We start from the raw sequence: 11,217 nt of genomic DNA on the forward strand, positions 1-11,217 counted from the left end.
GTCAGGTTTGACCATTGGTCATATTTTTATGCTCTTTTAATATCAATTACAGTTTTAAGTCATTTCTACTTGATTATTTTAGAGATTAATTAAATAAATAAATACATTTTTTTTATTCTTCAATGTATTTTTTTATTCTATAAAAATGAATTAATCATTATATCTTCATAAAAATTGAAAACAACGTCAAAATAGAACGAAAAAATTAAATAAACGATTTATTTATTTATTTTGTTGTTGTTTTATTTCCTTGATTTTTTCTTTATTTTACACTCATTAACTATATAAGATTTTCATAATATTAATAACGATTTTTGAACGACGAAATTAAATTTAAATGTATTGTAAATATATAGTTTTATTATAATATTAAGGATAAACAATAATTAAAAATTGATTATGAATAATATTATAACATTAGTTAAAAATATTTGGAAATAATCTACCATGTATATTGTAAAGTAAACGCATACGCTTCAATTGTGCATGGCATTTTTCAAAAAATATTAGAAACAATCAGCGATGTAAAATATTTTTTTTATCATAAATAATATATAATAGTTTGTAAGTGAACAAATATCTAGAAGAAAAAATTATAAAGTTAGTAACGTGAAAAAAAAGTCAAATAGAAATGGTAAAAATTTTAATAATTTAATCCTTCATATTTAAAAATTAATCAACTTGATATAAATCGATTAATAAATGTACAGATTCTTCAATTTTTATTTTAACGTGAAATGTCTTGAAAATTATAAAAAAGGAGCTATCTGGTATAAAAAAATATAGATTGGTGATACCGCAAATAAAAATATAGATGTCCATTTATCTTAATCGCAACTATTTGTCATGGACATTCCACGTTTAATTAATGACCGTACGGTTCGACATTGCTACTTCAACTTTTTTATATAAATAAATTAAATTTCTACAATTATTACTTTATTTATTATTGTTGCTATTAAAGTTTTTTAAAATTTTTTACTTTATTTCGTGTCAAATTAACAAATAAATAACTATATTAATTTTTTTTACATGTATATAATGATGTTATTAAGTATCCAAACTCTGAATAAAACTTGGTATAAACCAAATACTGAGAAAAAAGAAATATTGTCCAATGAAATTTGCAGTAATTATTAAAAGATTAGATTAATGATCTTTCTATTCGTGTCTTGGCATTAAACCAGCTATAAACATGAAATTATAAATAATAAAACAAGAGTTCTTTATATATATATATATATATATACATAGAAAAAGTGATTGTATTTCTTCTAACATGATACACATGATTGATAATTATGTATAACTAAATAAAACTTTGATGACATAAACATTATGTTATACGTGAATGAATGTGTAATATGTACGTATATTTTTCAGCCTAACTGATAAATGACAAACTAACTTATTTGAAGAATACTTAATCATAATATAAATAAAATGGGAATCTTATTCAAAGTTTATCATTATTTTTTCAATTACAAGAGAAATTTTTGTATGAGATGGCATTTATTACACAGAATTTTATTTTTAGATACATTATAAAATATTTGTTTAGTAAATAAAAATGAATTTGAGTATTTATTAATCAATGCAGTGCAAATAAATAAATAAGACATGAAAAGAAAGTATGTTTTTAAGTGGAAAAGTATGGATAATTGAAATTAATTTGAGGTTTTTTCAGATATACATATATACATATATATATTTAATGAAATATTTTATTTTAATGAGTTACGTAAAGCTTATATGTATACTGCTATGGAAAAATAAAGCTCGAAAATAATGAAAATCCAGTGATTGATCGTCAAGACTTGTCGTGATTGACTGTAATTTTATAAAATGTTTGTAAGTGAAAAAAAATCTTATTTACATTCTACTTGAAATTTAATGATATCTATTACACTTAAATGAGCCTGATTATTATTTATTTTAATATTACAAATAAGAAAAAAAATAACTTACGGATATGAGATTGTATCACGAAAAGAAATAATTATTTGTAAAAAATGAAAAAAATACTCATACTTAATAAGAAAAAAAAACATGAAATATTTTCTATAAACTACTTCCTAATCTTAAAAAGTTTTTATCCTCTTTAAAGCCGATTATCACAGCATATAATCGTAAATAGCAGATTTAAACGGATGATTATGAAAAAATTCCATTTACTTTTTATTATTAACGAGATTAAATTTTAATAAAATTCACTTAATTATTGATCATAAATTAACTCATGCTTATTATGCGTGTGGATAATATACTGAGAGAAAAATTTACTGTGATCAAGTGATATTTTTAAATATCTGAATATTGGTTTATTTTAGTGTTTTATTTTTCTTAAGATCAATGATGTCTTATTATTATTATTATTCACTCAATGAGTAATGTGTAATTATTATTCACTCAATGATGTCTTATTAGAAAGTAAGAATGAGTCCAATATCACTTGTATTTAGACTTATCATTATCTTGAACCAACTATCAAAATACATTTCGTTCAATTCAATACAATATTCTATTGCAAATATTTCAAATTATTTTTATTAATTAAATCAATATTTTTTTATGTAACGAAAATATTTTATAAAACATTAACTTTTCAATAATTTCAAGATCATCTTCTACCTCGATAAATTCAAGTATGACTCCAATGTTATTTTCTTTCATGATAATTTCTGAATCATTTCTCAATAAAAAAAAGTAAAATTACAATAAGAAATATATTTATTTAAACATTGAATTGTTCAAGTAAATAGATTTCTTGATGTACAAATACTGGAAAAATGGTACAATAAAAAAGAACTGCTACAAATATGATTTTTTTCTACATTAAGAGCTTATCACTGACTAAATTAAATAATTACATATTATTAATTAATTTTAAATTCTAACAAAAAATATTTGTATACCTTCAAAACTGAATTTAATACCGTTAATTGTATTGAAATGTATCTATCTTTAAAAATTAAAGTTGATGTTTAAAATTTGCAAAATCGACGGATGTGTGAGTAGTGCTCTTGTAGAGGAAATCATCGAGTAGTAGATGCGCAGCGCTAACGTTTAGATGACGCAGTCGCTGAAAGAAGCTCTTGTGTCAGGTCGATAGAAAAGCCCGCTGCTGTGTTAGTTAAATTCTCCGAACGCGAACTTGCATCTAGAGTTTGTAAAAGGGGATAGAGAAGAATGTACTTGTCACTGGTGTGGAAGGAAAGAACGTCTAGTATGTATGTATACTTATGGAGAGTGTAAAGAGAGATGGTTCCTTATGGTATCGTGAATTTCATTTTCTTTGCTATAAACAAGGTATTTTTGCCAAAACTACATACCTGAAGAAAAAGAAAGACAATGTAGTAAGTTCATGTTATGTCGTCGAATTAATTACCGGCAATCCTCACTCTGCTTAATGGTTCTTCCTTGAAACCAGGTCGACGATGCACTGCCTTCGATAATCCGTGCCAGAGATTTATATCACTGTTCTGATCGTGTTATTCATTTCGCTTCGCCCACCTTAAATCGTCAACTCTATTTTCTTTTTTATATCTCTGTAATAAATATCAAAATAAATAGCTTGCTATCAAAAAAATATCTATGATATAAATATAAAAATTTAATATCTTAAAAAAGTAAAGAAACGATAATAGAAATCGATTATCGCTAAATAAAAAACGATACTTTGATTACTTATCTATAAAATCTTTAACTACTCATAAAATTTTACAGTAACAAATCTCTTTTATAACCTGATTTTATTTAATTTTTTACATTTTTTATTCCTCCCCTTATAATATGTTATATATAACAACTCCGTTGACAAGTTATTTTTACTTTTTATTATTCACTGAAATTTGTTTAAATCGACACTAAATAAATTTTTAGTAATAAATTCATCGATTATTTAACATGAAAATTTAATTTAATCTTTATTCCAGTGTTTTTAATACAAAATATAAAATAAAAAGTACACTTTTTGATGACTTAAGCACAAAATAAACACTTTGACGATTGGCTACTTAAGCTGCTTACATTCAAGTTAAATACCCAAATGCAAACTAATTACGTATTTTTTCAGAAGTTTTAAAATTTTTTTTTCTTATCTATCACAATGCTATTGAAAGATAAGAAAATTAAGTAAAAATTTCATGTAATCAACTTTATACGAGAAAATCTCTACAAAACAATCTTCTTCATTTAACATTTTAATATACATCTGTTCAAAACAGTAATACGTATTTACTGACAAGAAATAATACAAATGCATTATTGCAGAGTGAATTACATGTTGCATAATGTTACTAGTTTACATTAAATGTTCCAACTATGTATTCAAAGCATAGATTTAATTGACATACTATAAAGTTTCACCGTATGAATTACCATGAATTTATTGGCAACATATTTGTGATGTCAATTGTAACACCTCTTGAGTTTAAATCTGTCATACATAAGTATTTCATCAAAATAATATTTGTATTAATAACAATGTAATTGATGTCAGATTTTTCTAATTATTTTTTATATATTAATTTAGTATGATTTTAAATTATTGAGGCTACATATTGAATATTTAAATGCAATAATAGTTTTTTATTCATACCTTAGATTGTATCTTACTTTTTATCACTTACCCTACTCATTAATTTTATCATTGATTTTCAGAGAATAAAAAAATCTATCTTTCCATATTGTATTTATTGTAGAGTATCTTGTTCAGAAACTTGAATTCTTGTTTTTAATTTCTTCTTTTTGTTTTGAATTTTTCATCATTGTCGTTGATCAAATGCTATCTATCAGAAGTTCTGACCAAAAGATGTAAAAATGAAAAACTCACTTTAAGTTCCTTTAAACGTTTATTAGTAACAATAATGATGACAATAAAACTATTTTAAAATATTTTTATTAGATATTATTTTATATTTATGTTTTTATGAAATTTTATTTTAATTATTTATATTTCTTGACATTTTCTGAACAATGTAAAATCTAAAAGTAACATGAAAAATCTTATTTAAATTTATACTTTGTAGGTATAATGAAATGATAATAATGATAGCATAGTGTTAAAAAAAAAATTTTCTTTATAATTCCACTTTAATTATTCGTCGAGAAAATCAAGTTTTATAGTAAAAATAAAATCTAATGTGTTCTAAACTCTTTTGCTTGCCGTGAACGTTTCAGAAACATAAATATTATGAAAGCAAGACATTTAACGTCCAAGCACTGCTGCACATCTGGTGCTGTCGTCATGAATATAACTTGAACTCTTACCTCGTCCTTCATCTCCATCTTCTTCTTCTTCTTCTGATACTGTTACTGGTTTGGTGTTTACTTGTATCCCAACAAACTTTTGTCCTGATGGTAGAATGGTGTCAGTTTGACATAACCTTATCTATACATTAATTAGTAAACGATCTGAAACAGCAATTAAAACCTTATAATACGACAATTTTGAATTTTAGTTAAATAATGAAAAGAAATGCAATAATAGTATGTCTGGTAGTTGAAAAAATACTTATCTTAAACCTTAATTTAAAGCCTAGGATAAATACTACAAGTGATTATGAAAAAATTCTTTATAAATGAATGTTAAATAAAGAAGCCTCAAGGGATATTCAGTCTCTCTTCCCTACATTCATTAATTTCTCCTCCCTTTCAATTCGTATTTTACTTACCCTCCAAATTTATCTTCACTCTCTACCCTCCACTTCTAGCAACATTCTATTTTCCCTAGTCGTTTGCTCCTGACAAACCAACAGATTATGTATACATGTTATCTCTTCCAACGGGATGACCGGGCAACTAGCCAATATAAACTCTATCTTCTCCTGTTTGCATTTTTCTTTCTTCTTGCTTCTATAGTATATGCCGCCCTTCTCACTTGTTAACGTTGAACGCCAAGGGTGATAGACTTGCTGAAGCCACAAACTAATTACAACCCCAGGCATTGAGAGTGCATAAAACACCGTGTGAAATGAAAAAAAATAAGATGGTGATATGCATCATGTGTGTACAGTCATATTTATAAATAAGCTATTAATTCTCGAGTGAATAAAATAATAGATTTTCAATATCAAGTTATTCAGAAAAATGTCGAGAGTTTTTTTGATATTACCTTTTTTATATCACATTGAGTTTTAGACTCAATTAAGGTATTTCAATTGAAATTAATTTTTTTTTAAGATTTCCTTTTTTTTACAGCATTAAAATGGAAGATTATTGAAAAATAAAACTTTTGTTTGAATAAAGTTGACTCATTCCATCTAAATTGATGATAATTCACTATAAGACTGGGTTTTTTTAACAGTCATTCAAAAACGGTTCTTTAAATGTCTTCTTAAAAAAATTATATAATCTAAATGCATTTATAAATATGCAGAAAGCTAGTGTGTATATATCAAAGGGTCCTGAGTCTATTTATTTTTTGATAATACAAAGCCCAGAGCGATCGAAATACCTTAAATGGCATTATCATCATTAATGTTCAACTTAGAACACATAGATTTGCGCATGCGCAATTCAATTCTCAAGTACCTAATTCGACGAGCTCAACATTGAGCTTAATTAAACTGTATATGGACGTAACGACATAATTGCTGTACCGATTTACCACACAGTCCATTAAAATACTCCATTTCTTTTACATCAACATCATAACATATCCATACATGCTATTTTTACGTAAATAATTGATTAAATATATTAGAAATAAACTAAGAAAAACAACACTGAAAATTTCAAATTTGGAAGTATTTTATTTCAATGCATTTAAAGTGTTTAAAAAATTATTCCAATTTTAATTAAATGGACGACGTCATATTAAAACACTGTAAGTGCATTGAAATAAAACATATATAGTACTGGATACTTTTAACCCTCATTACCTGTAAAGAAATACTACTTGGGGTTGAAGGTAATATTAATAATTTCCATCAACTATAGGAAATGTAAAAGATTTGTTATCATCACCAAAAATCATTAACATAAATTATTCTTATCAAATATTGGTGCTTAAGTGATTTTTATTTGTCTAAATTATTTTAATAACATAAATATACAGTAAAATAATCAATATTAATTAGAATAAGAATTAATTTTTTAACTTAAATACTTGGCAACTTAGCTGTATCAAAAAGTTAATAACACACTATTTCTCACTATCACTAACTACCACGCGTTATACTCACAAACTAACACTATTTAATTTATATATTACACAAACTCAAGTATGCATGCTATTTATATTCAAAAATAATTTCAATTATTAGTTGTTTTAAGTACTTGAAAATATTCTCAAGTTCATTTATTTACTTTTGAAGATATCTTTTTGTTTTCAAAGTGAATCAATGAATGAAATAAACATCATCTCCTTGTAATTCTCAACGACATTTAAACATAATTCTTTGCTCTATTTATCAACTCGCTATTATTCTCCAAAAGCGATAATATATATGTATAGGCTATGAGTGGAGTAAATCTATTTGAGGGATATAAACGCTTAGATATCTTGATAAAAGGCACATACAAGGGTGTAGTAATACGTTTTATTGAACTTTAATTCTCCCAAGCGATACAAGTCAAAAATATATGCTTGTCATGATGACTTTAAAAAGTAGAATAAATAAATAAAAAAAAATATATCTATACATATATATGTGTATGCAATGAGCGATTGTTAAAAAATGGTAATTTTATGATAGACGATCTTGTAAGAGTTTTCTCAAGAGATTTATTACTTGATATATTTTTTCGTCCTGCTTTACAGCCGCTTGGAATTATAAAACAAACGAGGGTAGCTGGTTGCTTGGATATTAAAATTGAGAAAGTACGAGTTTCCGTTGAATCTTGCGTGTCGATCATTTCATATAAAGTCTTAGAGGGATGGCGGAGAGTGAGGGAGTGAGGGAAGGGAGAGGTAGGAAAAAAAATTTCCTGAATGATTTCTTTTATAATATTTTTCTTTTTTTTATTTTTATTTGCTATCCCTCTAGAGAATATGTTCAGGGATGTAGTCAAGAGCACCTTCGAGTATTCAATCCAGTACTCCACTTGGGAGAGCTTATACCGAATGCTTCTAATACCGACATGAGTACGGGTTGAAAACAGAAAAGCTCCACTTCTTAACTTGAATTATTTTCTAGCCTTAAAATTAAATACATAATAAAATGGAATGATAATTAAATTTGTATTAAAATTTTTAATTCTTAAATTTTTTTAATAAATAAATAAATTATTTTAATATTTTTTTCTTTAAATTCTAATAATTATAATATATTATTGTTAAAATATATTTAAACCATACAATCGAATTATATAAACTCATGTAAAAGTTTTTTATTAAACACTAGTCTTACTTTAATTGACTTCAACTACTTAAGTAGATTGTGGCGTCACACATCAGACGACATTATTGTACTCGAGTTATTTCGAGTATAAATAATTTATTACACCACAAAAGTCCATCTATGTTATTGTGAGACTAGTATTTTCGTCAAATTAATTGGTGATTATTTTAACAGAATTGGCCTCATTATTAAAATAATATTTCAATAAAAATGAGCCAATTATGAGATAATGTGAACTAATTGTTATTATTAAAAAAAAAAAAGGTAAATGAAGTAATGAATAATAAAATAGAATGTGCATAAATTATAAAAAATAATAAATAAAAAGAGAGAATAAAGGAATATATCATAGTGAGAACAGCGTTTAAAAATTTGTCCTACTTTTTTCTGGCATTGTATTCATAGAAAAAAGAAAATCGATTATGTCGTCGCTCAAATTGATTGCCCTCGAGTCTGCTAACCGGATGCCCTCTCCAACTTTGTTACCGCTGGTAAAATCACCGAAACTCTCTCCAAGTGCCGGATGACATGCGAATTCGATTTGTATCCCAGAGACGACTATTCCATACGTTTTGCTTGCCTTCCACCTCTGTCACTCTATATCTCTTTATATAAAGCTGCAAGCATACACACAGATATAGACTCAAGCGTGATACACTCCAATGACAAAGGGGTAATGTATACGTATGTAGTCTCACTACAACTGTGTTAGTGGTATTATATCGTGGGTGTCACATGTGCATCGTTTCATCCACTTGTCACGTGTCCGCTCGACTGTCTCGCGTACGTTGATGCCTTCGTGATCCTCTCAACCGTCAACTGTACATCTCATGTCGAACTTTACACCCATGTTGTTGCTAATCGTTTCATAAATACATACAACTAAATGGTGATATGATTTAATAAAATCCGTTACAATTTAACTGTTATTATTATATCTATATATACACACGCAGAGAAATGTATAGTAAAAATTACCCTGAATTTTATAGGAATTTGGTGACACTACAGGGTGAGGGTAAAAATTACTATACACATTGTAAAAATTGCTGTGCACATTCTAAAAATTACCATGCTGCATAGTAATTTTTACCCTAATTTTACCCTAAAAATTACTATGCAGTATGGTAATTTTTAGAATATGCACAGTAATTTTTACCCTCACCCTGCAGGGTCACCAAATTACTATAAAATTCAGGGTAATTTTTACTATACATTTCTCTTCGTGCATATATTGTTATGCAGTTGAACAGATTCAGGATTTTAGTTAATTTTAACACACACTCATTTATTTCAATGATCATTAATTTATTGTCACATTCAGAATTTTATTAAACTAAATGTTTAATCCCAAACGTTACAATTTATGTTATTACATTAAATAATAATGTATACTTATTTAATTTAGGCAGTAATTAAGCTCTTGATGTAAAAGAAAATTCACTATTTATTTAAACAATTCAATGTTTAATAATAATATAGGATTTATTGTAATTTTATTTTTAGTATTAAGGAATGATTTAAGAGTCATTATACTAGAAAAGAAAATTGGAGTTTAATTTAAATTCATTGAAGTACTGTTAAAAAACCTAATTATTTATTTATTTTAATAATAATATTATTTAAAGAAAATTATTATCGCCATGTAGTAGTATAAAAATGACCATTTTTTTCCCTAAGAACTCCAGTTACAAATCTTGTTCCGAAAAGTCTACATCAAATCTCTGGGTAAAGCCATAAAACCATATCAAATCTTTATGTGAGATAAAAAATTAATAAACAAACATTTTTTAGTGATTTTTTTTTTTCAAAATATTTATTTTTTTGTGTAGATTAACAAAAAAAATATATGAACTTCGTTTAATGCTTTGCAAAAAAGCTATGAACGATTACATCTAAAGAAGTGCGTTCATAATCACATTTAAACTCATAAAACTATATGAAATCTTCAAGTGATATATTTCTTATATTTTTTTTCTATAAATCCGCTGTAAAAACGAAGATTTTAAAAAAAAAAATCATTAAAATCGGATGATTTTTTGATTTTCTAGAGCCAAAAAACGAGGGGACAGCGAAAGTATAAAATTACCAATCTCTGTTACAATAAATCAAGAAAAATAATTAAAATACAAGAGTAATTTTTTCTTAACAAAATTATTACGTTTGAGGGAAATAAGTAAGATAGTAGTCTTAAGACAAAAAATATAAGAATACTAACGTCATCGTAATTTCAATACCTGAACAATGTAAAGTAGTTGCGGTGTAACAATATATTCTCGAGTCCTATTAAAATATACATCGTTGGATATTTCTGTAAATCTACAATAAAGTCGATATCTCAGTAAAGATCAATCGATTTTCGTTTCCGTTGGCCGTCAATTCTGCTTCAGGACGAGTGGATTATTCGTGCGAGAGCATTGGGAATCGTTTTACAGACCAATTGTTCGGAAATTTTCATGGTTTCATGTTCTCTATTACTCCTATCTACTGTTATATCGAACCTCAGAATTTAAATGTTAAAGATGAATTTATGTGATACGTAAGTACATACATAGAAAAATTTATTCAATTAATCATTAAATTATGTAAATCATAAATATTACATTCATTGTCTATCTTGAAAAGTTTCACCACAAAATCAAATTAATTTGTTTAAACAAAAAAGAATACTTGAGAAGAATGAAATGAAATAAATGTATAATTAATGAATCTTTATTACCAATAAATGTCAGCGTAATTATATTTGCTTATGAATATCATGTCATCTAGTGTAATACGTACCATACAAATGTTTTAATATTTCAGCATAATTTTCATTTTCAAAATGGCTACAAATTTGTGATGATATTAATCAAAAAGTAATTAGGAAACA

General features: G+C 26.0%; 2 long non-coding RNA genes across 2 annotated transcripts; both read right to left on the minus strand.

The window, feature by feature from the left end:
- Window positions 1-2,958: 2,958 nt before the first annotated feature.
- On the minus strand, window positions 2,959-3,504 carry LOC118069584 (uncharacterized). The gene is made up of 3 exons (XR_004690650.1): window positions 3,402-3,504; window positions 3,241-3,332; window positions 2,959-3,160 (listed from the first exon to the last, which is right to left on the minus strand). It is a non-coding gene; the product is annotated as an uncharacterized lncRNA (long non-coding RNA).
- Window positions 3,505-4,714: 1,210 nt separating this feature from the next.
- Window positions 4,715-5,909, minus strand: LOC118069583 (uncharacterized). Its single transcript, XR_004690649.1, has 3 exons — window positions 5,676-5,909; window positions 5,272-5,415; window positions 4,715-4,843 (listed from the first exon to the last, which is right to left on the minus strand). It is a non-coding gene; the product is annotated as an uncharacterized lncRNA (long non-coding RNA).
- Between the last annotated feature and the right edge of the window lie 5,308 nt (window positions 5,910-11,217).

Source organism: Chelonus insularis, unplaced genomic scaffold, assembly GCF_013357705.1.
Source record: "Chelonus insularis isolate UGA/USDA-ARS -01 unplaced genomic scaffold, ASM1335770v1 contig_41_pilon, whole genome shotgun sequence".
Taxonomy (NCBI): Eukaryota; Metazoa; Arthropoda; class Insecta; order Hymenoptera; family Braconidae; genus Chelonus; species Chelonus insularis.